The 26,760-nt window shown below is 44.1% G+C and overlaps 1 long non-coding RNA gene across 1 annotated transcript; it reads right to left on the bottom strand.

Moving 5' to 3' along the window:
* Positions 1-11,162: 11,162 nt before the first annotated feature.
* Positions 11,163-18,189, bottom strand: LOC148122273 (uncharacterized). The gene is made up of 2 exons (XR_015737696.1): positions 14,375-18,189; positions 11,163-11,409 (listed from the first exon to the last, which is right to left on the bottom strand). It is a non-coding gene; the product is annotated as an uncharacterized LOC148122273 (long non-coding RNA).
* Positions 18,190-26,760: the final 8,571 nt, after the last annotated feature.

The raw sequence follows: 26,760 nt of genomic DNA, 5'->3' as shown, positions 1-26,760 counted from the left end.
AGAACGGTGTCTGCACATTTTCTCAGAACTCTCCCCTTGCGTTGGTGAGTTCTGTCTGGGGAAACAGCCAAGCCTCGGTTGCACCTCTTCTCACCCCCAACAAAGACCAAGCAGCTCCACGACAGTCTGTTTCCAAGCCCATTCTACAGGGGCTACTTTTGAAGTCTGCAATCTACTCTCTCATGCATCAGCCGTTGGGGGTGGGTGGGATATTCCCCTACTCTAGTGACGGTTCTCATTCATCAAGATGCATGCTACCCCATACCATGGAGAGGAACGTGGCCACTTAGGTTCCCATTGAACAATGCACCATCCTAAGATGTCTCAGCCTTGGTTGTGTATCTTCTTACCCATATCTTGGGGTATTCTGCCATTAAGCAATGAGATACACCATTCTATACCACATGGGGAAAGGTAGCCATATTGGGACTGTCCCCAGAAACAGCCTATTCATACATGAATCGGTAGCAGTTGTACAACTTACCAATATATGGCAGTGGCCATACAAGTACTCCTTATAAATTGGTTCAGTCTTCCTGTTCAGGTACCAACTATATTGTGTGACTTTCCCTGGCCAGCTGTGAACAGATGTTTGTTTAACCCATATAAGACATGGCTAACAATTCCACCCCAGTCTAGCTGGGTGGGCCAATGAGTGTTGAGGTTAAAGGAGCCTGGGTGACTCTCAGCCTACATCACTAAGATGTAGAAAGCAGGGCTGGTAACTGACAGTCTGCTTCCTGCTTCTTTAACAAAAACAGCTGAGACAGAGCTGTCCAGCCAGCCATTACTGTAACAAATACCTGAGATAATTTATAAAGAGGAAAGGCTGTTTGGGCTCACAGTTTTGGAGGTCTTACTCTACTGACTGGTCTTGTTGCTATGGGGTCTGTGTCACAATAACCACTATGACAAAGAGTGCCTAGGAGAACAAAACTCCTCACCTCTTGGCCAGAATGCAAAAGACTAGAGTCTCACCCCACTTCAGGGAGCACCCTTAATGACCTAAAGACAACCCACTAGGCATTGCCTTTTGAGGTTTAACCATACCTCAATGGCATCCCGCTGGGAACCAAACCTCTAATTCAGGGATCTTGGGAGAAATCTAAGATCCAAACTTAATGGTGGATAACTTATAAGAAAAATATGTTTGTTTTCCCTCATGACCAGAGGCTGCAAAGTCTGAGAGCCTGGTGCAAGTATTATGGGGGTCCTTGACACTGTATCAAAATGTAACAGGAGAGGAAGTATGTGGGCAGGGGACACAGAGAGCTCAGTTTTACAATAATCCACTGCTGTGATAGCAGCACTAGTTTGTCCCTGACTAATCATCTCCTAAAGGTCCCAATCCCATCACAGTGGTGATTAATTTCAACGTGGTTTGAAACTGAAAGTTTAAACCAGAGCAATGATTTCCCCCCTTTTTGTCTCCAATTAAATATGAAGGCCATTGTTTTCTTTTGTGTGTAATTCTAGATCTGTGATTTGAGTATCTAATATCAAGCAGTCATTGTTGTAATTTATTTTAAAAAGGACAGAAAGAAGTCACGCCACGCAACAAGGAGATTTAATTTGAGAGAAAAGGGAAAGGGCGGGGGGGGGGCAGAGACTGGTTCCTGGGGACAAGAGTGGCAGAGGAGAGAGAGGGGGAGGGAGGGAAGAAAGGAGAGAGAGAGAGAGAGAGAGAGAGAGAGAGAGAGAGAGAGAGAGAGAGAGAGGAAGGAGGAGGAGGAGGAGAAGGAGAAGGAGGAGAAGGAGGAGAAGGAGGAGAAGGAGGAGAAGGAGGAGGAGGAGGAAGTGAAAAGGGCCCACCTTTCATAAAGGGAATGTAACCACTGTGCATACAAGGCGCTCTTAGTGGCTGCAGTTGAGGACGTATCCTGTCAGGACCCCAAGGGCAGGCCAGTACAGATGCCCGAATACTACATTTCTCCCTTTTGTTTATTATAAAAAGGTGAGGAGTTAGAAAGGGGTAGCAGGTGAGGTGGGGATAAGGACATTGAATTCTCTGGACGTCGTGTTCTTAAGACTTTTTCTTGATGACCTGGAGGCGTCATAATCTTTGGGGAAACTTAGAAAGCCAGGGTGCTTTCCAAGTCCACGGATAGCTGGCTATTTCACTTCGCTGTTGAGGCTCCCTGGGGCCGTCTGGTGCCTCTTGGACCTGGCACGGTACTGTTTGAGATAGATCCAAGCTGACTACCTGAATGGATCTTAAAGCACTTGATCCTTTCCCATGACCACAGCATCACCTGGACACCCTCGTTCTAGCCAATTTACTCAGAAACACAGGTGGTTGGTTACTGAAGGCAGTCATTGCAGAGTTATCATCATCATCATCATCTATGCCCTAGCCATGCTTAAGCATGCATGGGCAGCCCTATGGCAGTTCTCCAGTTGTTCCTATCCTGGGCAGTCTTAGATGCTTGTGTTATTGTCATACCCAAGGTACCACAGACTTCCTTTATGCTGTCTATCCAGTATTTTGGGGGCCTTCCTCTTTGCCTTATCCTGGGCACTTCTCCAAGCAGCGCTATCTACGAGTATCTGCCGTCATTCATTCTCATAACATAACCAAAGTATCTCAAGCACTGCTGTCATATCCTGTGGTTTACTTCCTTCTGTGGATGGAGATGTTTCTTAATGTCATTACTGTGCAGCCTGTCTCTTCACATGACGCCAAGAATCCTCCTAAGACATGCCATCTCAAACACATGCAGCCGCTGTTCTCAGGAGCATTTCATTGTCCAGGTTCCGGAGTTGTAAAGAAGGCATCTCAAGACAAGCATAACACATACTTGTAATTTTGTTCTTGTCATTGTCTCCTGCTGACCAAACCTTTCCTAGGGCCTGGAATGCAGCCCTTGCTGTCCCTATCTGCCCCTTGACATCTGAAATAGTTCTCTCCTTTGAACTGAGGTTTTTCTCGCAAAGAGACAAAGTTGACTCTTTGCTTGAGGTTCTGATTCTTTATTACAATGTTAAAATTCTTGTGCTCCCTTCTCAATGTTTACTTTTATACCAAGGTTTTCACTTACTTCCACCACTCTATTTACCATGGCCTGCAACTCATTTGGGCTTTCAGCAAGTAGTGCTGTATTGTTGGCAAAACGATCTGCATGCCTATCTTTTCATCCTCCAGGGCTGTTGCTACTATTAATTCCAGGACTATATTAAAGAGTATATTGCTTGACCTCTGCTATGCAAATGATCTGTCCATATCCAACACAAAATTCAAGCAAGCCAAACCATCAAGATGCTCTACGTGGAATCCCCTGACAAACGCATATACAGTCAAACTGACTACATTCTAGTCAGCAGGAAACTCTTACCTAGCATATAAAACAGCCAATCATTTCCTAGTGCTGACTTAGGGTCAGATCACCAACTTGTTATAGTCAACATTCAACTGAAACTTAGGAGAGGCACGCCAAGCAAGATGAACCTGAAGATTAGTTGTAAACAACTGATGAACCCAACTGTATGGAAGGAGTTTAAGAGAACCGCTGAAAAAAGATGAGGGAAATCATCAAGCAATCCTTTACAAATATAGAAAGCAAACAGGAGAAAATGAAAAGAGCTATACAGGAGGCTTCAAAGGAGACAGTTGGTTATGCAAAAAGGGCAACACCAGAAGAATGGCTTACAGCAGAGATGATCAACCTGACAGAAAAAAGAAGGAAGCTAAAGAGCAAAAGAAGAGGCAATCTGCAGGTAGCAAAACACCACAACCATCTCTGCAGGGATTTCAAAAGAAGAGAAAAGAAGGACAGAGAACTGCGTATACAAGGTATACGTAAAGGTCAAAGAGGCTAGACTCCATAATAAAACACATCCTGTCGATGACACTATCAGACGGATAACTGCCAGATATGCTCCTCAGAGTCGGGTGATCATAGATGGGCAAGGTCTTTTATTAACAGAACCAGGGGAAGTAAAGCAAAGACGGAGACAATACTTTGACACCCTATACAATGACCCTAATGCTGTCAACGTAGACTACAATGGGAAACATTTCAACAGCCACTCATATACCAGAGACAATGAGGAAATATTAAATATCAACAGCAGCAGGTAGAGGAAGCTGTCTAGAGAGGGAAACACAGAAAGGCCCCAGGAGTGGATGACATCACGGTGGAGGAGCTGGAGGCGGCTACTCAGGGGCTGAGGCACTTCTCAGACTCTTTAGAGATACGGGAACGTGAAGTGATTCCCACAGAGTGGAATAATTTCCATACACAAGATGTTACAGGGGCATTAGTTTGTTGTGCCATAGCAAAAAGATCTTCTCCTCCATTATCCTGCAAAGGATCAAGGGCAGAACAGAGGAAATCCTAGCAGAGGCTCAGTGCCCACCCATTCAGAGCTAACAAGAGCACAGTTGATCAGATCTTCACTTTGAGGCAACTGGCAGAAAAATCTGAAGAATTTGGAAAAGATTTACATTGTCTGTTACGTCAACTTCAGGAAGACATCTGATAGCATTTGGAAGAAAGAACTTTGAGAAACAATGAAGTTCTACAGGTGCCAGAGAAAACTGTAAGAGCACTAGAAAATGCCTCTAAAGATACCCTTGCATCAGCCCCAGTTTGTGGAGAACTAAGGGATCGGTTTAAGACAATCATAGCAGGGTTGCAGGAATGCGTCCCTCTACATTGTAGAGTCAGTACCTTTTAAGTAAAGAAATAGTAAAGAGTTACGTTAAAGTCTGTTCTGGAAGTCTCTTTTCTGAATCTGGGGGAACGTGGATACCTCTGGGGTGCTGTTGGTTCTCATCACCTTGACATGTTTGGTAGTCTTGCACCTCCAGCCTGGTGGCTGACAGTTGGTAGTCCTGTAACAATAGCTGATTAGTCTTTCAATCAGAGATTTTTGAATGTATCGTTGGAGATACATAGAAAAGAAATTGATAAAGCAGGGCATGGTTGTTAAAGGTAGGAGAACAAGGAGAAGTATCAGGAAGGAAAGCATCCACTTCCACAGGGGTTCCCAATCCAGTAGCAAGCAGGTTTTAAAATAATGAAAAAGAAAGAAAAGCCTTCCTCTGTTCTCCAACTGTCTGATCCAAAGAATGCTGAGGTCAGATTTGAGTTAAAGGAGTTGTCAGTGGGTCTCCAAAAGACATCCCAATGGGAACAAGGAGGTGGAGGACACAGTTCCCAAGGATGAGACAGAGGAGGATTGGGCACAACAAGTGAGGTAAAGAAAGAAGATCCAAAGGACTGAATACACTGGTGTCCCAGAGACCCAGGAGGATCAGACTGAGTAGGCACAAGCTGTTTCAGTATGTTATCATGTAAGAACATCAGCCAAGTGTTCTGAACCCGAGAGAGATGATGTGGGATTGTGTATGCTGTGAATACCATTTATGAATAAAGAAACTGCTTTGGATCTATAGCAGGACAAAAGTTAGGTAGGGGGAAACTAAACCGAATGCTGGGGAAAAGAAGGGAGGAGTCAGAGAGACTGGGCCTTTAGCCAGTAAGCCACAGTCACATAGCAATACACAGATTAATAGAAATGGGTTAAGTTAATATGTAAGAGTTAGCCAATAAGAAGCTAGAGCTAATGGGCCAAGCAGTGATTTAATAAATGCAGTTTCTGTGTGATTATTTCAGAGCTAAGCAGCCAGGAACCAACAAGCAGCCTCCTTGCAACAGAAAGACACAATCACCTGGTATCAGGACTTCAAGAAAAGCCAGAAGGCAAGGAGAGGACTGTGCTTGAGAAATGAAGCCTCACATCCAGGGGAATGATCAGAGGTGAGTAGCCCATCAGAGACCCAACTGTCAGTATTGAATAGAAGGCAAAGCAAAGCCGCCAGTGAACAAGAAAGCAGATTTGTTGCAGGTGGAAAAGAGCAGATCGGAAAGCAATATCCAAGAGGTATTTGAGCCAGGTCTGACTGCAAAGATGAGTTTAGAAGCCCTTAAATCAGGCACTGAGTGCAAAAGTTGGAGGTAGAGACAATACCAAAGTTCCCATGAGTGAGGCAGACAAGTGAGACCCAAAGGTCTGTAATTCCTCGCATCCCGGGTATTCAGAGAAGGTTGATTTCAAAAAAGCACAGACTGCTTAGTGATTTGTCAAACACACAGAACAGGGGCCAAGGGCTTCAAGACCAAAAGAGATATGGTTGTCTGGTACCAGGACTTGACGAGGTCAAAAGGCAAGAAATCACACTCGAGAGATGAGTTCTCACCCATGGGATATGGTCAGAGGTGGAGAAGCTGGGGCTCACCAGTCATGCTGGTGTTAGATGGAGGGACCCAGTGATCCATTAGTTGGAGAAGCAAGGCTGTCATAAGTGGGCAGGGTTCCAGCAAATCAGTTAGAAAGTGCTACAAACACAGTGCTTGCTTTCTGATGGTAATTACAATGCAATATGTTAATTCAACAGTATTTAGTTGACTTTCTATGAAGTACAAGGACAGTGTGAGTGAGCATCAGGAATACATCAGTAAACAAAGGCAAGACTTCTATCAGTTTATACCTGGCATGTTAATGAGGAGAGGAAGCAAAGGCTAAAATAAACAAATACATCTTATTATTTGTGGCACGTTAAGTTTTATAAACGAACACAAGGCAAAATTAAGGGTTAATGGGTTGTAGGAGGGACTTTGAATATCTCTGATATCATGACGTTGAAGCAGAGACCAGAATAAAAAGCAAGAGAGAGACAGTGAAATTTCAAACGAGCTGGTGTTGCACGTTGTATTCATCAGGGTTCTTTAGAGGAACAAAACTGATAGAATGGATAAATGAATGAATATATATATATATGTACATATATATATATGTACATATATATATGTATATATGGGATTTTTAGAATGGCTTACAGAGTATAGGCTGTAGTCCAGTTAGTCCAAAAATAACTGTCTACCAGTGAAATGTCCAAGAATCCAGTAGTCGTTCAGTCCATGAGACTGGGTGTCTCAGGTGGTCTTCGGTATAAGCTGGAATGCTGAAGTAGTAGAGATTAATGCCACTGAAAGAACGGACTTGCCAGTAATAGTGAGAGCAAGCAGGCAAGGAGAGCAAGCTTCTTTCTTCCATGTCCTTCATATAGTCTGCCACCAGAAGTTGTGGCCCAGATTAACCATCTCAAGAGATCCAGAATAAAGGTGTATTGATGTGGGATTCCCTTCTGTATGCTGTGAATATGCTTTATTACCATTGGTTAATAAATAAGCTGTTTTGGTCTATGGCAGGGCAGAATATAGGTAATCAAGAAAACTAAACTGAATGCAGGGAGAAAGACAGTGGATTCATGAAGATGGAAATCATAAAACAATCTCACACTAGCTCAGAATTATGAATAATAAAAGAGTTATTTATTTAAGGGGAAAACTTACAGATCACTGTCCTAGATAACAATCCTCTGCATGAACAGGAACAGAGTCTAGCAGCCAGAAGCAGGAGCCAAAAGCAAGAGAGTTGGTGCACATTTACAGCTGCTTTTACAGTATAAGAAACCATGCCCAAGTGGGCTGGTATCTTAAAGGCTATTGGCTGAAGGAGCAGAATGTGTTCCAACAGCAGAGTCAGAGAGATGCCATGTAGTTGTCAAAGGAGAAGGATGCCAGAACCTTACCGGTAAGCCACAGCCTTGTGGAGATACACAGATTAATAGAAATGGGTTAATTTAAGATGTAAGAGTTAGCTAGGAATATGCCTGAGCCATTGGCCAAACAGTGTTGTAATTAATATAGTTTTTGTATGATTATTCGGGTCTGGGTGGATAGGAACTGAACATGCAGCCTTCATTTACAGTGTATTTTCCAACCACAGAAGATATGGATTAAAAGTGGGACTTCCCATTTTAAATAATTTAAGAAAAAATCTCTCAAAAGTGTACCCAGCAACTTGGGCTTTAGTTAATTCCAGGTGTAGTCAAGTTGACAAGCAAGAACAGTCATCACACAGGCAGTGGGTGGTCACAGACCCACAGAAGAACCTGATGGATTGCGCAAGGATTCCAGAAGACCAGACTGGGGCCTTGTGGGAGAGAACACCGGGAGGAAGTGAGACACTGTCACTTGAGGTTTCAAGGTTAGGGTTAGGATTTGACTTTATGTTGGGTGTGATGGGAGTCTTTGGAGAATTTGAAATACAGAGTGGCACAATCCACTTGGGTTTTTTTGTTTTGTTTTGTTTTTTGTTTTTTTCGAGACAGGGTTTCTCTGTAGCTTTAGAGCCTGTCCTAGAACTAGCTCTTGTGTCTGCACAGGTTGGCCTCGAACTCACAGAGATCCGCCTGCCTCTGCCTCCCGAGTGCTGGGATTAAAGGCGTGCGCCATCACCACCACCCGGCCCACTTGGGGTTTTTATAGCATCATCCTGGCTCTGGTATGGAGAAAAGACTGTAGGCAAGCGTTTTAGTTTCTTTCCTTGTTGCTATGTAAAAAATACTCTGATAAAAGCCACTTAAGAAAGAAACGATTAATTGATTCTCATTTCCTGATCACAGCCCCTCATGACTTGGAAATCACAGATGTAGCAGGTTGAGGGAGTTGTCACATGGCATCTGTAATGGAGAAGCAGACAGCAATGGCTCCATTTGCTTGGTTCCCTCTTCACTTTTCATTCAGTCTAAGATCCACCCCATGTCAAGACAGGTCTTTCCACATCAACTGATATAATCAAGATATTTCCTAACACAGATGTGCCAGAGGCCTCCTGGGTATTTCTAGATGCTATCAAATTGACATGATCTAGCAGAATAAGGGTCATCATAAAGATGCTACCAGAGGAACTCAGGGAAGAAAATAGAGCCTCCTGGGACCAGAGTGTTGAATTCTGGAGAGGATAAGAAGGGATGGTAGTTTGAATATAATTGACCTCCATAAGGTCATAGGGAGTGGCACTATTAGGAGGTGTGGCTTTGTTGAAGTAGGTATGACCTTGCTGGAGGAAGTGTATCACTATGGGGGCACACTTTGAGGTTGCCTATGCTCAAGATACCACCCAGTGTCTGAAACTTGTTGCCTTCTGATCAAGATGTAGCCAGCACCACATCTGCATGCACACTGCCATGCTCCCTGCTGTGATGGCAATGGACTAAATCTCTAAACTATAAACTGTCACCTCAATTAAATGTTTTCCTTTAGCAGAGTTGCATAGTCATGGTGTCTCTTCACAGCAATAGAAACCCCAACTAAGACAGAAGATAACAGGCTTGGGTGTGTTTAGAAGGTAAGGACAAAGCTCTCTCTCTCTCTCTCTCTCTCTCTCTCTCTCTCTCTCTGTCTCTCACTCTCCTCTCTCTCTCTGTCTCTCAGTGTGTGTGTGTGTGTGTGTGTGTGTGTGTGTGTGTGTGTGTGTGCGTGTGTGTGCGTGTGTGTGCATGTGATACATGAGTATCATAGGTTTTCAGGTCATGTGCCCATGCATGAATGTGGAGGTCAGAGGAAGATGCTGAGTGTCTTCTTCTTCTGCTGTCATTCTCCACTATGTTCCTTTAAAATGGTATCTATCATTCACTGAAACAGGAGGTCACCATTTCAGCTAAGCTGGCTGGATGTTGAGTTGGGATCCATTTGTCTCTGCTCCACAGCACTGTGCCTACAGGCATGTGTGGCCAGCACTGCCCTTTTCATGGGTGCTCAGGGCTTGTACAGAGAGTGCCCTTACCCACTGAGTCATCTCCCCAGTCCCAGGACAAGGCTTTCTGAGTAGTTATTTAACCTTGAAGGAAGAAGAGCAGTTAAGATTGATACCTAGGATTTTGCCGAGCATCTTATTAGAGGTAGGGCCACCTACTAATGAAAGCCTTGTATGGTATAGAGAATGAAGGAGTAAGTTTAGGAACCAAGGGTTCTATTTTGGGCACAATTGTGACACCTGTTAGACCTACAGACAGAAGTATTGAGTCAGCTAATGGACCCACTGGGCAATGACTCTAGAGATGTAAATTTGGATCATAAAATCTTGGTTTTGTTTTGCTTGTTTGTTTGTTTTTGTTTTTCGAGACAGGGTTTCTTTGTGTGTACCCTTGGCTATCCTGGAACTTATTCTGTAGACCAGACTGACCTTGAATTCACATTTACCTCCCTCTGCAGCCCAAGTGTTGGGATTGAAGGTGTGCACCACCACCTCCTTTCGTGGATGGATCACAGCATCTTAATGGTTATGGTGATTTGAAAAGGAATGAGCAACCCCTACCCCGCCCAGCTCAAATATTTGAATGCCTGAACACCTGGGAGTGGCACTATTAGGAAGTGTGACCTTGTTGGAGGAGATATGTCACTGGGTGTGGACTTTGAGATTTAAAATGCCCAAGCCAGGTCCAGTGGCTCTCTTTTCCTGCTTCCTGCCAATCTGGAGATGGAACTCTCAACTCCAGCACCATGTCTGCCTACCTGCAGCCATGATGATAATGGACTAAACCTCTGAACTGTAAACCAGCCCCAGTTTAAATGTTTTCCTTTATAAGAGTTGCCATGGCCATGGTGTCTCTTCACAGCAATAGAAACCCTAAGATGATGATTTTTATAGTTATGGGTCTTAATGGGTTTAATAGTTTTGTTCTTTTTTAAATATAATAAGATGATGGGATGTCCCGGGCAGCTCGCGGAGCAGCTGCTAGTGGCTGTGGGTCCCCGCAAGATCTCCAGGGTGGCAGCGCCATGCGGCCGGGGGAGTCAGGGTCCCCGGGCGAGTGGCAGAGTCAGGCAGCTGGATGCGGTGGACGGCAGAATAAATGGACATAAGGCTATACATAAAGCTAGGCATTTATTACTTAAAGAAAGGGAGACATAGACAAACATGGAGAAAACAAAGACACATATACACACGACACGAAACAAACACACACACACACACACACAAGAGAGAGAAGATGGCGGTGGGGGGAGGTGGGGTCAGAAGTGGCTGGGGTGGGCGTGGTTAGTTCTTAAAGTGTCCCAAAGTAATAACAAATAGGGATTTAGTTTATTGATTACTACGTGTAAGCCACAGTACTCTGAGAAACACAGCAACATACAATACAGACAGTGTTTAAATGTCTTTCTCTGAGCCATGCATGCTGCCAGGAATGGCTATAAATTTCATCGTTATTAATTTTCTTGAATGTTAGAGGAGACGTAATCTTAGAATTTGATCAATCACAGATTTCAAAACCTTCCTTCATTTCATAACTGAAAAAAATGAGGCCAGGAAAGGTTTAAAATTTTATTGTTCAAAAATTACAGGAGGGCAATCAAATCTGAAAGGCTCTGAACTTTCATTTAACAGATTTAGCAGCTTCTTCTTCCAGTGCCTGGAGACCAGTCTTAGAAGAATAAGGAAACTGAACCAGGAGTCATGGAAGCCAAGCCCAAGCTCTACTACTTTCAGGGCAGAGGCAGGATGGAGTCCATCCGCTGGCTGCTGGCTGAGACGGGAGTGGAGTTTGAAGAAGAATTTCTGGAGACAAGAGAACAATATGAGAAGTTGCAAAAGGATGGGTACCTGCTTTTTGTCAAGTCCCTTTGGTTGAAATTGATGGAATGCCACTGACACAGTCTGGAGACATCCTCAGCTACCTCGCTGCCAAGTACAACTTGTACGGGAAGGACCTGAAGGAGAGACTCAGGTACCTCAGTGCTCATCCCTCTACTAGATTTTTAAATCAAGCATCTTATACCAACCGAAACCTGATTTGATTGCATCGTTCAACCAGAACTGAACGGGAAGAGTAAGGGAGCAAAGGGGAGGCGCTGTTGCTAGAGGAGGCAGGGCTTGTGCAGAATTCTGAGCACATATCTACCCTCTCCTTGGATATAACCCATACTAGTCAGCTCATAATATTCTCATATTCATGCCTAGAAAACTATGATCTCAGAAATCGACCTAGTAAAGTATTTTACATGAAGGTGTGAATGACTGATTCAGCAAACAAACCTTGAACATATTATCGATGATCTATTTTGTTATCTGTTGTCGATTACAATAAAATAGTTCCACATAAACTTAGAAAAAAAAATTACATGAGGAAGGGGGCTTATTGGTTTAGAGCACTTGTCTTGCAGAGGACCTGGGTTCAATTCCCAGCACCCTCATGGTGGCTCACAACCATCCTAACTCCCGTTCCAGAGGATTCAATGCCCTTTTCTGACCTTTGTGGGCACCAGACATGCTTGTGGTACACATACATAATGCAAGACAAACATTCATATAAATAAACTAAATAATCTATTATTGAAAAGTCATTTAGAGGCCGAGAAGATGGCTCAGTTGATAAAACATTTGCTGCACGTCTATGAGCGCAGAGTTCAGACCATCTAGAACCTCTATGTGTGGGCTGAGTGAGATTCTTGGAGGCCTACTAGATAGCTGGTCTATCCTCAGGCTGTCAGGCACACATACAAGTATGCATATACACTTATATGTGTCCATATACATATGAAAGCATAAACATGCACACACAGATACATAAAAGAAAAGTCCTTTGTATTTTAGAGTCTTAAGCTGCTGTAATTTTAATGTTAAATGTCCCACAAAGGCCCATGTGTTGAGGGCTTTGTGTCTACCATGGCAGTATTGGGTGACAGCAGGAACATTAGGAAGTGTGTGGTAGAGGAGATAGAAGACCCCCACCTCTTGCTCACTTGCCACCACCAAGTGAGCAGTTTGGTTTACCATACACTTCCCGTGGTACAGCCTCACCACGGGCCAGAAGCAGCAGGCCCAAACTTGGCAATGCCTGGAACTCCCAGAGCTTCCTTTAGGTGAGTTAGTCAGTCAGGCATTTGTTATGGCCCTAGGAAGTTCACTAACACATGAACAGGGCACATGTCCAGTTCCAGTTTTCATATAACAAGCAAATTGAAGCTTTTATTTGTTCTAAGGAAGTTGGAATTGAGTGGAAAGGAAAAGAGATGATTAAAGACTTGGCTGTAAAGACTTACGAGAATTCAGATGAATGCAGTATACTGAATGCTGGAAACTATGGTTAAAAATAAGATTAAGAAACAGCCTGCAGGCTACAGCCAATAGCACAGTCAGTAAAGTACTTGTAAGCATGAAGAGCGTTTGATTCCCCAGATCACATTTTAAAAGAACAGGGGGTGTGATAACGTGCTAATTCAGTGATAGGAAGACTGAGATAGGCACATTCCTGGGGTTCAGTGGCCAGATAGCCTCACTGACTTGGGAGCTCTAGGGCAGTGGAAAACCCTGTCTCAAAAAAACAAAACCAAACAAAGTCAAGGTGGATGATGCTGAATGAACAATACACACAGTACACACAGTAATGCACACAGGTTCACCTATGCTAGCGTGGAAAGGGAAGGGAGGTAAGGGAGAGAGAGAGAGAGAGAGAGAGAGAGCATCCCAGAAGAGCTCACAGAATAGGGAAAATTATTTGCAAATGATTTCTAAAAGGGGACTTATATCTAAAATAGATGAAGACTCACTTTTACAGCCCAATAATAAAAAGATTAATAACCGAAATAGGCCTTTCTTTAAAGAAAATATGCAATTGGTTTGAGTTGGTGAGTTGTCCATGGATTTACACACACACACACACACACACACACACACACACACACACACCATGACATATGTCACCATTACCCCTTCTCCCTACCTACCCACATACATACCCATGAACACACATACACAAAATAAATAAAATTTTTTTAAATAAATAAAATTTTAATGTGGTTAACAAACAAACATGTTAAAAATGATCAAATTATTAATCACCAGTGAAATGCCAATCAAAATCACAATGGCATATCATATCCCTCTAGGTTGGCTGCAATGAAAAGAACAGACAGTAACACACATTGACGATGATGGAGAGACAGGAAGTTTATACACTGCCCTGGGATTTTCAAATAGCCCAGATGATTGGGAAAAGGGCGTAGCAGTTCTTCATAACATTAACATGACCCAGCAATTCCTCTCCTAATTATACACACAAGAGAAAATAAAAAACATGCCCACATAAGTGCTTGTGTGTAAGTACACATGACCGCAGGCACATGCTGTTACAAGCACTATTTAAAGCCTCCCCTACCAAGTCCAGTCTTCTTTCTGTTGGGTTCCACTGTTCTGAGCAGGGTGGAGATTTCTTAGCAGGAAAGCTATGCTTCTGGCAAGAACTCCTGCGTCTTCCTTGCCACACTGTGCCCAGGGCTTACTGGGGCTTCCCGACACTGCTGCGAGCTGAAATCACAGGGCCTACAAAATGTGTGACTGTCCAGGTCATTCCAGAGTCTGCTTTAGCTGGTCTGAGCAGCCTGTTATCCAGAGATTTTTCTCTATGTCTCTCCCGTGGAGCCTAACAACATTGGAACAAGGGCTAATCACTTGCCTTGTGGGCTGTATCCCCTCTAATTTACTACATACTCTCTTTTTCTCCGCCCCTGCCCAATGTTGTTACCATTATTTAGGATGAGTGGTTTCTTTTTGTTCTTTCAAGTTGTAGCCTCCTTGCAGCAAAAGGCAAGGATGCAAGAGCCAGCACAACCTACAGCTTTGGGGTTCCATTTTCTCATTCTTTAAAGTCTGCTTGATCAAACGGAAGGTTGCGATGAGACCCTTGGACTCAGAGAAGTCAGAAGTGAGTCAGTACCCGTAGGGGTGTGGCTGCAGCCCGGCTCTCTGCATGCTGGGCCATCACAAAGTTTGTAGATAGCAGAGGCTGACAACGCTGCCTCTCAGTCCTTCTGGTTTCCTTTGTAGCTCAATGCTGTCAGCTAAAGAAGAGCAGAGTCCAGCATTCTCCACGGGCCTTATAGGTTTCAGAGTCTAAGAAGGTGCTGTCTGCGACTAATGCTTTTTCCTGCCACCTGACAGATGGAAAGGGTGAGGGAAAGTAACCAGCGCAGCGCTTCTCCCTCAGCTTCTAGAGAGAGTCTTTTGTTACTTGTGAGGCCCAGGTTTCAAAATGTTACTCCATTATCTTCTTAATGTCATCAAGCTTAGATGGCATTGGTAAAGGCCACATGGACAAAGCTGGCGTGGGGGGCGGTTGTGTGGTGTTTATGGAAACGGTAGCTGTACCCCTGAGACCAGACACCCCTAGTGTCATGATGAGAAACAAAACCAGAAGATGGGAAAAATTTTTGGTTTGAAGATAGATGGTCAATAAACTTCCCGACTTATAAATTTTAAAATACCCTGTCATTGACTGCTATATTAGCAATCGCTTATGGCTCATTTGACTGAATGCAGAGAGCTGCAGAAGCACACACATACACATACAAACATTTATATTATGCATAGTACCTTACTATATACAGTGCATGGGTCATGACCTATTTGCTTTTAGATCCATCCTTCATGCTTTTCTCTTTTATTTATTTTTTTATTATGTATACAATGGTCTGCCTGCATGTATCCCTGCAGACAGAAGTTGGCACCAGATCTTATTACCAGTGATTGTGAGCCACATATGGTTGCTGGGAATTGAACTCAGGACCTCTGGAAGAGCAGTCAATGCTCTTAACCACTGAGCCATCTCTCCAGCCCCCTTCATGCTTTTCTTAATGGCTCTGCATTGCAGGTGTCAACTCCTGCAAACAGGTTTCTCGGGCTCACAGATTAGGGATACTCTAATTGGAATCAGCCAATGAGAACCACTGGAGGATGGGAGGGAGGAAAAAAACAGGTGTCTTTTGCTAAGCCTGTGTGCCTTGAGTGTGCCCCTGATTATAGCTATGGGATGGCTCCAGTCGGGAAAATCTACCCTGTCTCCAACTGCTGTCAGTGACTCCAGTGGTCCCCTCTCACAGTTCCTGTCACTCAGACTGGGAGTGACTCCCTGCTGCCATCCCCTGAGCTGCTCTGATTCTGCCATCTGTGTCAGAGATGACTTTGAATCCCACCTTGACTACATGCATACCGGTCTCTGCTGCGCTGAATAAGTGATTAGTGCATGGATGACCGAGAAGACTCTCAGTCTGTGAAAGCACAACTGGTTTTAACACAGCGTTCTGCAGAAGGACCCCTGCAGCGTCAGGGAAGGGTGAAGCTGGCTGGCGATCATGCCGATTTGGCGGCACAAGATTGGGTTCTGTAGTCCAAGTCACGGGCCATCCTGCCCTCTTCCCCCAGCCCTCCAGAGAGCTAAGCTAGATGCGCTCTTCTGACACACCCCTTCCAAATCCCCATCCTGTCGTTCAGAATGCTCGGCTTTCTCTGATTGACATCCCGGGACTGTTTACTGCCCCCTTTTCTGCTCATGGGCTCCATTGTGTCCCAGGCTGTGAAACTTTCTACCTCTTGGGTTCTAAGAAAATCAGGTGCCAGCTTCCAGCTGGGGAGATGGGCCTAGTGCCTCTGCTTACCTGTGACTCTTTGATTAACGCTAAGCACATCTAACACTGAAAATTGTCCAGAATGATTTATTTCTTATCCTAAAACATGGTTTTCCTTTAACATGGACAACTATTATCAATTGAGATCTAGTTTATTCAGGGTGGTACGGCCATAGACATGTACAGCTATTATCATACCCCTTAATTAGGGGTTGTGGTTACTGATTTACTATTGTTTCTGGTTAACTGGTTGAAAGATAGCTCATCTGTGGAAGTTATAGCCAATTGCCAGTAAAATTGTAAAATGCCTAAATGTTCATGAATTCCACTATCTTTTATTCAGCGTGTTTATACTGTAAACATAATAATAATAGTGAATTAGAAGAAAGTGACTGACTGACTCTTATTCAGAATGGAATGACCACTCTATTCTAAAGGAAGAACGCATATCCATTCTGGAACTAGTATGTGTACTTACTGACTTCCTGCAATGGCACAGAGGAATGATAGGGTAGTGGTTACGGTAAATGGCATGCTCATATGGACTTCAGAGCTTGACAGTGGTTATATCTTATTCATAAATGGTTTCCATCAGTACTTGGAAGATCATTCCTGAACCCTTGCCTGGAATCCTTTCTACTGCTAATTGCAAATTCAGAAAGACTGTCTCTAGTGGGGGTTGGGAGTTTCATTTGTAGACAATCTCGAAAGGGCTCTCAGCTAAAGCACATTGCCTGGAGTAGGGCTACCTTACCTCGTTTTCTGGAAGTGTCCAGGACCTACAACTTCAAGGAAAGCATGTAAAAGAGCTTGGACTTCAGACCTGGGACCCCAGAACTGTACCCACCCAGAAAGTAAATAAACATTCGATGAAAGACCGCAGATTAAACATGTTTGATTTCTCCTAACCAAGACGATACTAAAATAACGTAAAGGCACTTGAAAATGTCAGAAATCCAGCAAAGATAAGGGGACTCATGACAGAGAAGTGATTTCAAAGAATTTGGAGGTGGGTGGTGGACAGAGGAGCAGTGGTAGGTGAGCAATGGATGCCAAACCTGCATTGCATGAGTGTGGGCTGGAGGCTATAACCCAGAGGAGCCATTTCACAATAAACTGTGGGAGCCCAGGCAATCTGCAAACATCCTCTAAGTGAGCCATGGAGCTGGATCTGTAGTGATTAATAACACTTGACAGATGAGCAAATGGCCTCTTGACAGTCACCTGGCAGCTAGACAGGACTCACTGTACTGCCGTGTACCCAGCCTGATGGCGAGGAGGGACCTCACACACCTTGCTCTCCTCTCAAAGATAAGACTCCGAGTGCTGGCATTTGGAGCTCCCTGTAAAATATCTGGGTCTTTACCTAGCTGTCGGAGTAAAAGTAAATGCAGCAGATGGTTACATTATGTTGTAACAAGTGCATTATACATTAGTTCATGTACTAAAGTCTAGAGTAGCCAGTGGTCAGACTCAAGGAGTCCCAACGAATCAGGGCTGTCCACTAACCCTGGAAATCAGTGGGAAAGTAATAACGGAAAAGCAAGGAAGCATTGATCAGATGCAGCAATGCTGGGAAGTCAGAGATGAAGCACTGAGCCCTCTGGGATCTGACAGGAGCTGTAGGCTTAGTTAGGTAGAGGAGAAATTGTGTGGTGTATGCATCACTGAACAGCCCCCGTCAGTCTGGGGTCCACCCTGGTCTCCATTCTACAGGGCGACTCTGGAGAGGACCTTATCACTGGAGAGGGCAAGCCAGTTCCCAGCATAGGGACATGTTGTTTCCACTCATCCCGTCACGGGCTGATCTGCAAGGCTTCACATTCCCGGGATCCAAGATGGCTTCAGGTTCAGGACAGACTGGAGACTTTCAGGCACCTAGGGCCTGGAACAGGCAGATAATAAAATATCTTAGTCTTATCTTTGTGTCTTTATCCTGAAGAGGGTTAGATGAATTAGGGCTGAGCAACCTTGTGTTGCTTGCTTTTAGACACTCCTTGAATGACTGGCATACTTACGTGCAGAGCAAGTCAGGACTCTGACATTTGACCCAAAGGAAAGGAGACAGACACAAAACGAAAGAAAAAGGCCGGGCTTTATGCCCCTTTTTGCAACTTTATAGGCTTAAGTGAGGAGGCAGTGAACTTTCAACAAAGGCAGGGCCCGTTGTTGTTAGTCTGCTTCACACAGCAAGTGAGAGACAGTGATAAGTCACCACACAGGAAAGCCGTTAAACACCACGCCCCACCGAAGTACAAAGAAAATGGAGATGAATTAGAATCACATGGCCACATCCAATGCCTGCAATAAAAGCAATGGAAGGGGCTGGAGCAAAGGTTCTCAACCTGTGGGTCACGACCCCATTGGGTTGAGCAATCCTTTCACGGGGGTCACCTAAGACCATTGGGAAAAAAAAAACAGATATTTACATTATGATTCATAACAATAGCAAAATTAGAGTTATGGAGTGGCAACAAAAATAATTTTATGGTTGGGGTCACCACACCATGCGGAGCTGTATTAAAGAGTCTCAACATTAAGAAGGTTAAGAACCACTGCGCTGGAATGACAGCACGGTGGTTAAGAACATTGGTTGTTCTTCTAGGGGACCCAGGTTCAATTCTCAGCATCTACATGGTGGCTCACAGCCGCCTAGACGTCCAGGTCTAGGGGATCTGAGGTCCTCTTCAGGCCTGTGTCGGCACTGTGCACTTGTGGCGCACTTAAAAACACACAGGCAAAACATTCAAAGACAAAATAAAACCATGCCCCCCTTTTTCTTTGAATAAGGGCAATAACATAAAAATGGGTAAAAATAAATATATAACCACAAACACAAAGATGAACCAAAGGAAGAGTACAAACAGGAAAGAGAGGAGAAGAAGCTTCCAGTTAGCATCTTCAGAGACACTTAGGAAGACACTGTATCCTAAAGATCAGGATAGAACGAAGAAAGAAGTCGACAACTGGAGACTCCTCGGGTGAAGAACACACTTGTGGGGGATCGCTCTGTGGGCAAAGCGCTTCCTGAACAAGTGTGAGCCTGGGTTTGCATCCCCAGCAGCCTTGCAAAGCAGAGCATGGCCTCCCATACCTTCTACTCCGGAGCTGGTCCAGGGGTGGGAAGGGAGCTGCAGACAGATGGGTCCCTGCGGCTTGCTGGCACCAGCATGAACAAAAAACAGGCAAGCTTCAGGTTCTGTGTGCGTCACTGTCTCAAGGGGACAAGGTGGGAAGTGATAGAACAGGATGTCTGCTCTCCTCCTCTGGTCTTTACAAGGCACACGCACACACACACACACACACACACACGCACGCACACATGCATGCACGCACGCACGCACGCACACACCAAAGCAGTTATTGTGACTAGGAAAATGTGGAGTGTGGTGTGTGGAACCATTCTTATTGGTCTTTCTTCCACAGCTCTTTGGATTCTTCCTTCCCTGGAGTCTGCATTTGCCATTCTGAGAAGCTTCACCATGCCTCTAGCCCTCGAGTTTATGGAATGGGACATTGAACTGAGTCCTCGGTGCATCTGAGACCTTCCCCTGCTCACTTTGGGTAAGTGCTCTTGGGACTCAGGATCTTCCTCAGAGCTGACTGCTTCCAGGAGCCTGCAATTTGCTCTTTCTAGTTTTACTTCTATTATTTGCTGATCTAGGTCCTCAGAAAACTTCAGGAAAAAAAGGAAGAATAGGTACATTTTCTTTGACCTCAATCATTATATTTAATTGATATCTTGGTTAAGAGTGTATGGTGGTTTGAATGAGAACGACTCCCATAGACTCATATATTTGGATTCTAGGTCCCCAGATGGTAGGACTGTTTGGGAAGGATTAGGAGGTGTGGCCTTGTGGGAGAAGTGTGTCATTGGGGATGGGCTTTGAGGTTTTAAAAGCTTGCTTGCTCTTTTTGCCCCATTCCTGCTTGTGGATAGGGTGATGACTCTGAGCTATTGCCCCAGCACATGTCTGCCTGCCTGCTGCCGCGCTCCTCACCATGATGGTCATGGATTCACCCTCTGAACTCTTAAGTCCCAAACTAAATGCTTTCTTTTTTAAGTTTGCTGGGCCATAGTGGCTTAGTCACAGGAATAGTAAAGTAACTACAGTGTATTTTTAGGCTGAAGCCCTAGCTGTCCTGGAACTAGCTCTTGTTCTCTCTGCCCTCTCCCTTTATGTTTACAGCCTAGTTAACCTTCAGCCTCCAACCCAACTCTCATCCTCTCTCTTTTCAAGGGACTCTGAACCCTTTGTCATGAGGTTGACCTCTGCCAGTTCCCATTTACATCTCTGTCACAGACAAACCAGAGGGCCTTCCTCCAAACCACTCTGAAAAGTAGAGAAGGAAACGGAGGTCTAGAAACAAACACCTCGCTGGACTGACATTTTTGCTAACCCAAATGCAAAAGTGGGCACTGAAGCAAGTCTGCCAACAAATCACCTATCAGAACAACCAGTGTCTGTTTTCCAGAGAGAAGAGGTGGTGGGGAGAGGAAGCCGAAGAGAAGAAAGCAAACACGATGGAGCTGCTGTTGTTTGTGCACATCACCCTCACATCTGTCTTTACTGTTGGATGACAGAGGCCATGGCACACATTGTGGAAGTCAGAACCTTTGATAGTGCCTTAGCAGACATCAGTGCATTCACGAATGGGTGAACACGGAAATTGGAGTACTGAGTGCTTTGAAACGTCTGGGGGAGTCATGTGACAGTTCAGTCTCACTATTGTCTCTAGTAGCTCCAGTGTTTTTTTTGGAAGCTGTCCTAGACCTCACTAAGTTGTTTTAAGGACAGCCCTGTTCCTCCTCTTGTAAGTGGGACCCTACAGGATAACATGCCCATCACCTAGCTTCTCCTGCAATCTGTGACCTCTTTGCCAAGTCAACACTGTGTCTGACTTGAACCCCCACCCTCCTGCCTAGGCTTGTTGGCTTCATAAGTCAATATTTCCTTTACTTCCTCTTGCTAATAATGTAAATTAAATATCAAAGTATAAACCATTTTAGAAGGTCAATTTACAGCACACACAATGCTTACAGCTCAAAGTCAACTTATCAGAACATGCCATAAGCACTATTGAGAAGAAATCATTCCTAACCCACAGAACTGCTAACGCTTGGTGTCCTCTCAGCATGTAATCCCCATGCAGAAATCCTAGGTTCCTCCCGAGTAAGCCCCTCTGCCCAACACTAATCCCCATTTGATACCTCAGGTCTAACTCTATAATTCTCCATTGCTCCTGTCCTCCACGACTACCTCACTCTCATCTCTATCTCTGTCTTTTCCTGGAGCATCCCTCATACAGGGACTTCTGAAATTAGGCTAAATGCATTTTGCACTGTGATATGACTACAAACCTAGAGGGGCCGTGGGGTGGTTTGAATGAGAATATCCCCCATAGGCTCATCTACTTAAATACTTGGTCTGCAGCCACTGGCACTGTTTAGGAAGGCTTTGGCGGTGTGTGGGGAAGATACGTTACTAGGGACATACTTTGAGAACTTAAAGACTCTTGATGTTTCAAGTCAGTTATCTCTGATTCCTGCTTTCTGTTGAAGGTGTGAGCTCTCAGCTGCCCCAGAATCCATGCCTGCCTCCTGCCATGTCTTACCACCATGATGGTGATGGCCCTTTATCCTTCTGGAACCATAAGCCCAAATAACCCTTCCTTCTTTAAGATGTCTTCATTGTAGTATTTATCACAGCAATAAAATGACTAGTACAGAAACAAAACAAAGAAAAAAACCATAGTCACACTGAGATATAATCAATAGGCCATATGAAGAACCTGTTTCAAGCATGTAATTCAATGGCTTTTAGAATAGTCACAGACACAGATGATCATCACTGCAATAATTTTAGAGCATTTTCACCACCTCTAAAAGAAGCTTCCAGCCTTTCACTGTCACCTTCCCAAGTCTCCATCTCCTCCTAGCCCTAAGCAGTCAGTCACCATTCTATTTTCTTCTCTATAGATACCCCTGTTCTGTACATCTCATGTACGGTGTGGCATATCACAAAAGACTCCAGCTAAAATTCTCCAAATCAGCTCTGCAGAGAGAGTGGTGCAAATGGTGGGATGGGCTGGGAGGCCCACGAGAGCCAGGAGGAGGACAGCCAGTGGCTGTGAGGTCACACGTGCTCAGTGATGATGAATCTCTTGGCTGTAAATAAGAACACTGGGCCCCAAACGGCTTAAGTAACAGAGATACCCTGTCTCACTAGTGAGAAGTCTGGAGATAGGTTAGGCTAACACTGACCATGTCTCACCGATGTTAACAGGGACCCAAGTCTTTATCTTTCTCTCCATTGACTTAGTGCACTGACTTTTGTGCCTAAATCTCCCCCCTCTTTGCTGTAAGACACTGTTGCCAAGGCATCACCTCTTAATATAACTGATTATAGAAGCATGCAGCTGAAGAGAAGAATTTTTCCCCTGTGTAACCTACCTAACAGACTTCCTATTGTGTGCCCCTGTTCTCTGGACCACAATGCATTTCTCTGCCTCGGCTGCAGGACAGGAGGAAGTGGTGTATCTCTGCCATTGGCAGTTGCTATGAAGTTGTGAACCCTGCCAGAAAGAAAGAAAGGAGGCTGGGCACTCAACACTGTTTGTTGCATGGGACTAAAACTCTTTAGCCCAGGAAAGGCAGCCTTTCCTGAAGACGGGCATTACTAGTGGAATCAAATGTCACAGTGAAGACAAGAGAACAAAGGCCAAGGAAAACATGATAGTGTGTGTTTTATAGCGTCACCAGTAACCTTCCACTGCCACGGTAACCGAGGAGAAGATGCCATGTGTTCACAGATGAGGAGACAGGGAACGGATGACAGAAGCATGGGGACTCTGAGAACCAAGCCCGGGAGAGCAGCTTGGCACCAGAACCAATGAGGGATGCTTGGCAGGAAGTAAACTTACTCAGACACATGCATGTGGGTTCTGTTCTCACTACCATCAGTCATCAGTGTAAAGTGTAAATAGGTGAGACAAAATAAATACAACCATAAAAATTCATTTCCAAATTAAACATGAAAGGCCAAAGGGATAAAACCTAGAATTCACAGTGTGAATTTACTACACACAAACTTGATATGTGGGTCATTTGAAAGTATTGCACTTCCAGTCAAAAGACTAAGGACAGAGTGCACAGAGTGAATGTTTGCAATAGATACCTTATGTATGTCTGGGTGTTTTACAGTATGTACGTCTGTGCACCCCCCCTTCCCTAGTGACCAGGGAGGCTTGACGAAGGTGTTGGATCCTCCAGAACTGGAGTTACAGGTAGAGTGCTGCTATGTGGTTGCTGGGAATTGAACGAGAGTCTTTTGGAAAAGCAGGCAGTGCTCTTAACCACTGAACCATCTCCCAGTCCCTTGCAATAGATATCTTACATGCAACCAAATCTGCTTGGTGTTAAAACGAACCTACAAACTAATAAAAGACAAACAAGTCCATAGAAGAATAGTCAAAGGATGAGGAGCAAGCGTTCACAAAGAAGACATTCAAATGACCTCTAAACTTACAACAACAAAAAATAAAGCTGTTCAATCTCACCTGACCTAACGCATGGTTAGCGCTTCCGGTTCAAGCTCTCCTGTGACATGAACACATAGTGGGGGTTTTGCCATCCAGGTACTTTTCTCCCATGTCCATGAAATCAGAGCAGCTCTCCTGGGCGGGGCTTCTATTATCTCCACTAGACATGTGTGAAAAGCACTGAAACTCTCAGCCATGAGAAACATAACCAGGCAACAGATCCAACTTCAGAGAGTTTGGCTTCGGAGTCTGTGGTCTAAAGTACTAGACATAAGTCTAGTCAGATAATATCTAATAACATCTAAAAATGAAAGAAAAGACTTTGACTCATATATTGCCATGTGGAGTAAAATATGACTTACTTCAGTTTTGGGGGAAATCATCTACTAAAATTTAAAATATATAAAATAAAAACTATCAGCTATCAGCCTCACTTGATAGTGTAGTAATGCAAACTTTGGACAATGTATTCAACAGAAATTAAAATATGAAACGATATTCACTGAAGATTGTTTTAACAGGAAAACAATTTTTTTGCTCATCAGTTGTAACTTTTAATGACATGTGATCTGCCATACCAAGCATTATTAAGTATCAGTCTTGTTCATTAATATGCATATATGTTTTCCTCTCCTGGAACTTGCTCTTGTAGACCAGGCTGGCCTCAAACTTACATAGACTGGCTTGACTCTGCCTCCCAAGTGCTGGGATTAAAGATGTGTGCCACCACCATCTGACCCTTTAAAATACTTTTATGAACTAGGGAGGTGACTTAGTGGTTAAGAACATTGGCCACTTTTCTACAAGATCTAGGTTCAATTCCCAGTACCCACATGGTGGTTCACAGACATCTCGGTAGGATCTTCTGACCTCAACAAGCACCAGGCATGTGTGGTACATAGACATACATGCAAACAAAATGCCCATATACATAAAAGAAATAAAAATAAATTAAATTTTTAGGTTTTTTTATAAATTTGCTACAAATTTTATCCCTCCAGTCAATAGCAAGACAATATTAGATTGTTTATTATAAACTGAGTCACTTTTTTCTGTTCTTTTCTTTATGAAGTTTCTTTTTCCAAAACAAGTTTTCACTCTGTAGCCCATGCTACCCCGAAACTCATTATGTAGGTCAGACTGGCCTTGTAATTGTAGCAATTCTCCTACCTCCCAAGTGGGTGAGCCACCAATCACTCAGCTGTTATCACAAAATAATAAATGCAACAACAAAATAATGCTATTCATTTCTAGTTAAAACTAGCTATAGTAAGTTAAAATCCTGAGCCAAGCTCTCCACATAGCAGGGAAATCCCAGGCACAAACCATTCAACTCCGTGTTTCTAATGCCTGTCGTGGATCATTTTAACTCCACAGGGATGACCAGCCCAGTGATGTGGAGACATGGAAAGACCTTGTCTTCTATCTGAAGGGATATTCCACTCGGTAACATTTAAGTATTGTAAACAGCTAAAGACTCCCATGCACGTGCATCGACATTGTTTCAGTCTGGGCACAGGGAAAGGGTGGGCATCTTTACACACAGTATGTGCACAGAGAAAGAGTGGACATCTTACAGTATGTGCACGGGGAAAGGGTGGACATCTTACAGTGTGTGCACGGGGAAAGAGTGGACATCTTACAGCCTGTGCCCAGGGAAAGGGTGAACATCTTACAGCCTGTGCACGGGGAAAGGGTGGACATCTTAGCCAAAGGAAGTTGCTATTTTGGTCAAAGTAATCTTCAGGTGACATTTTAATATAGTTCAATGTAACAAACTCTCAAGGAGATTAACATGGATTATGAATAGGGATGAGAAAATAGAAGTTCTTTTATTATTTTGTTTTTATTTGAGAGTATGTATTACTGTATTACCTTTGGATTTTTAATAATTCTAATGCAAATTTGTAAGAGCTTTTTGTTGTTTGTTTTGTTTTGGTTTTGGGTTTTTAAGACAGATTTTCTCTGTTTAGTGCTGGTTGTCCTGGAACTCCCTCTGTAGACCAGGCTGGCATCAAACTCAGAGATCGGCTGCCTCTGCCTCCTTTGTGCTTGGATGAAAAGTGTGCAACATCACTGCCCCACTATTTGTAAGAGTTAATAAAGAGAAATCGCATGCTCAATCTGAGCCTTCATAAGCTAGGAAGAAACCACAGGTCTCAGGCAGGGCACATCATCTCCTGCCCAGGGTTCCTCCACATCAGCATCACTGACATGTTGGGTCTCCAAATGTTGTCAAACAATCCACAGGGGCAATAAAAATCACCTCTGCTTGAGAACCTTAGGTTCTCATCAGGGAAGAGAAACCCAGAGCCCTGAGCTCTCTGCCTCCTTCGGTGCTGAAAATGTAATCTGTTTATACAGGCTATTTTCACCAAAGCCACTAGAGGGGACACTCTGCTACACAAAGAACAAAAATAGAAAAAAAAAAAAAAAAGCAGGCTAGGGACTTGGTCTTTCCTCTGCTTTGACTGGTTCCTACTTCTGACAGCTCTGGCTTTAGAGAGTCTTTGATACTGGGAGCGATAACCCTTAACTCGGGGCACGAAGCATTGTCTGCCTTGTACTTTTCTGGTGTTTTCAGACATGGGGGGCGGAGAGAATAAAATGGCCTTGGCTTTTCAAAGCATTCTTCCTAAGGCAGCCAGATGACTCATCCTTCTAAAAAAAGACTTTTCACGAGGGGAGCCCGTGGACCCTCTAGGCTGGGAGGAGAAACTCTAGTTCTCTTCTTGATCCTGCCAATTCCAGGCTGTGTGAGGTCAGTCAAGATCCTCAGCCTCTCTGGTTTTATACATGTTATCTGTAAATCATATGCTAGAGCTGAGGACGCCGAGCCTAACACATTCCGTAACTTGTCTACGGTCACTTGTGATCAAATAGGAATTTGAATCTGATCCGTCTACTTCTTGGGGTAGCTGAGAGAATAAACGAGAGGGGATGTCTTAGAGTCTCAGAAGATAGC

This window comes from Myodes glareolus, chromosome 4, assembly GCF_982192425.1.
Source record: "Myodes glareolus chromosome 4, mMyoGla1.1, whole genome shotgun sequence".
NCBI classification, from domain to species: domain Eukaryota; kingdom Metazoa; phylum Chordata; class Mammalia; order Rodentia; family Cricetidae; genus Myodes; species Myodes glareolus.
Note: the sequence above shows the minus strand (reverse complement) of the source record. Positions and strands in the feature narration are given on the sequence as shown.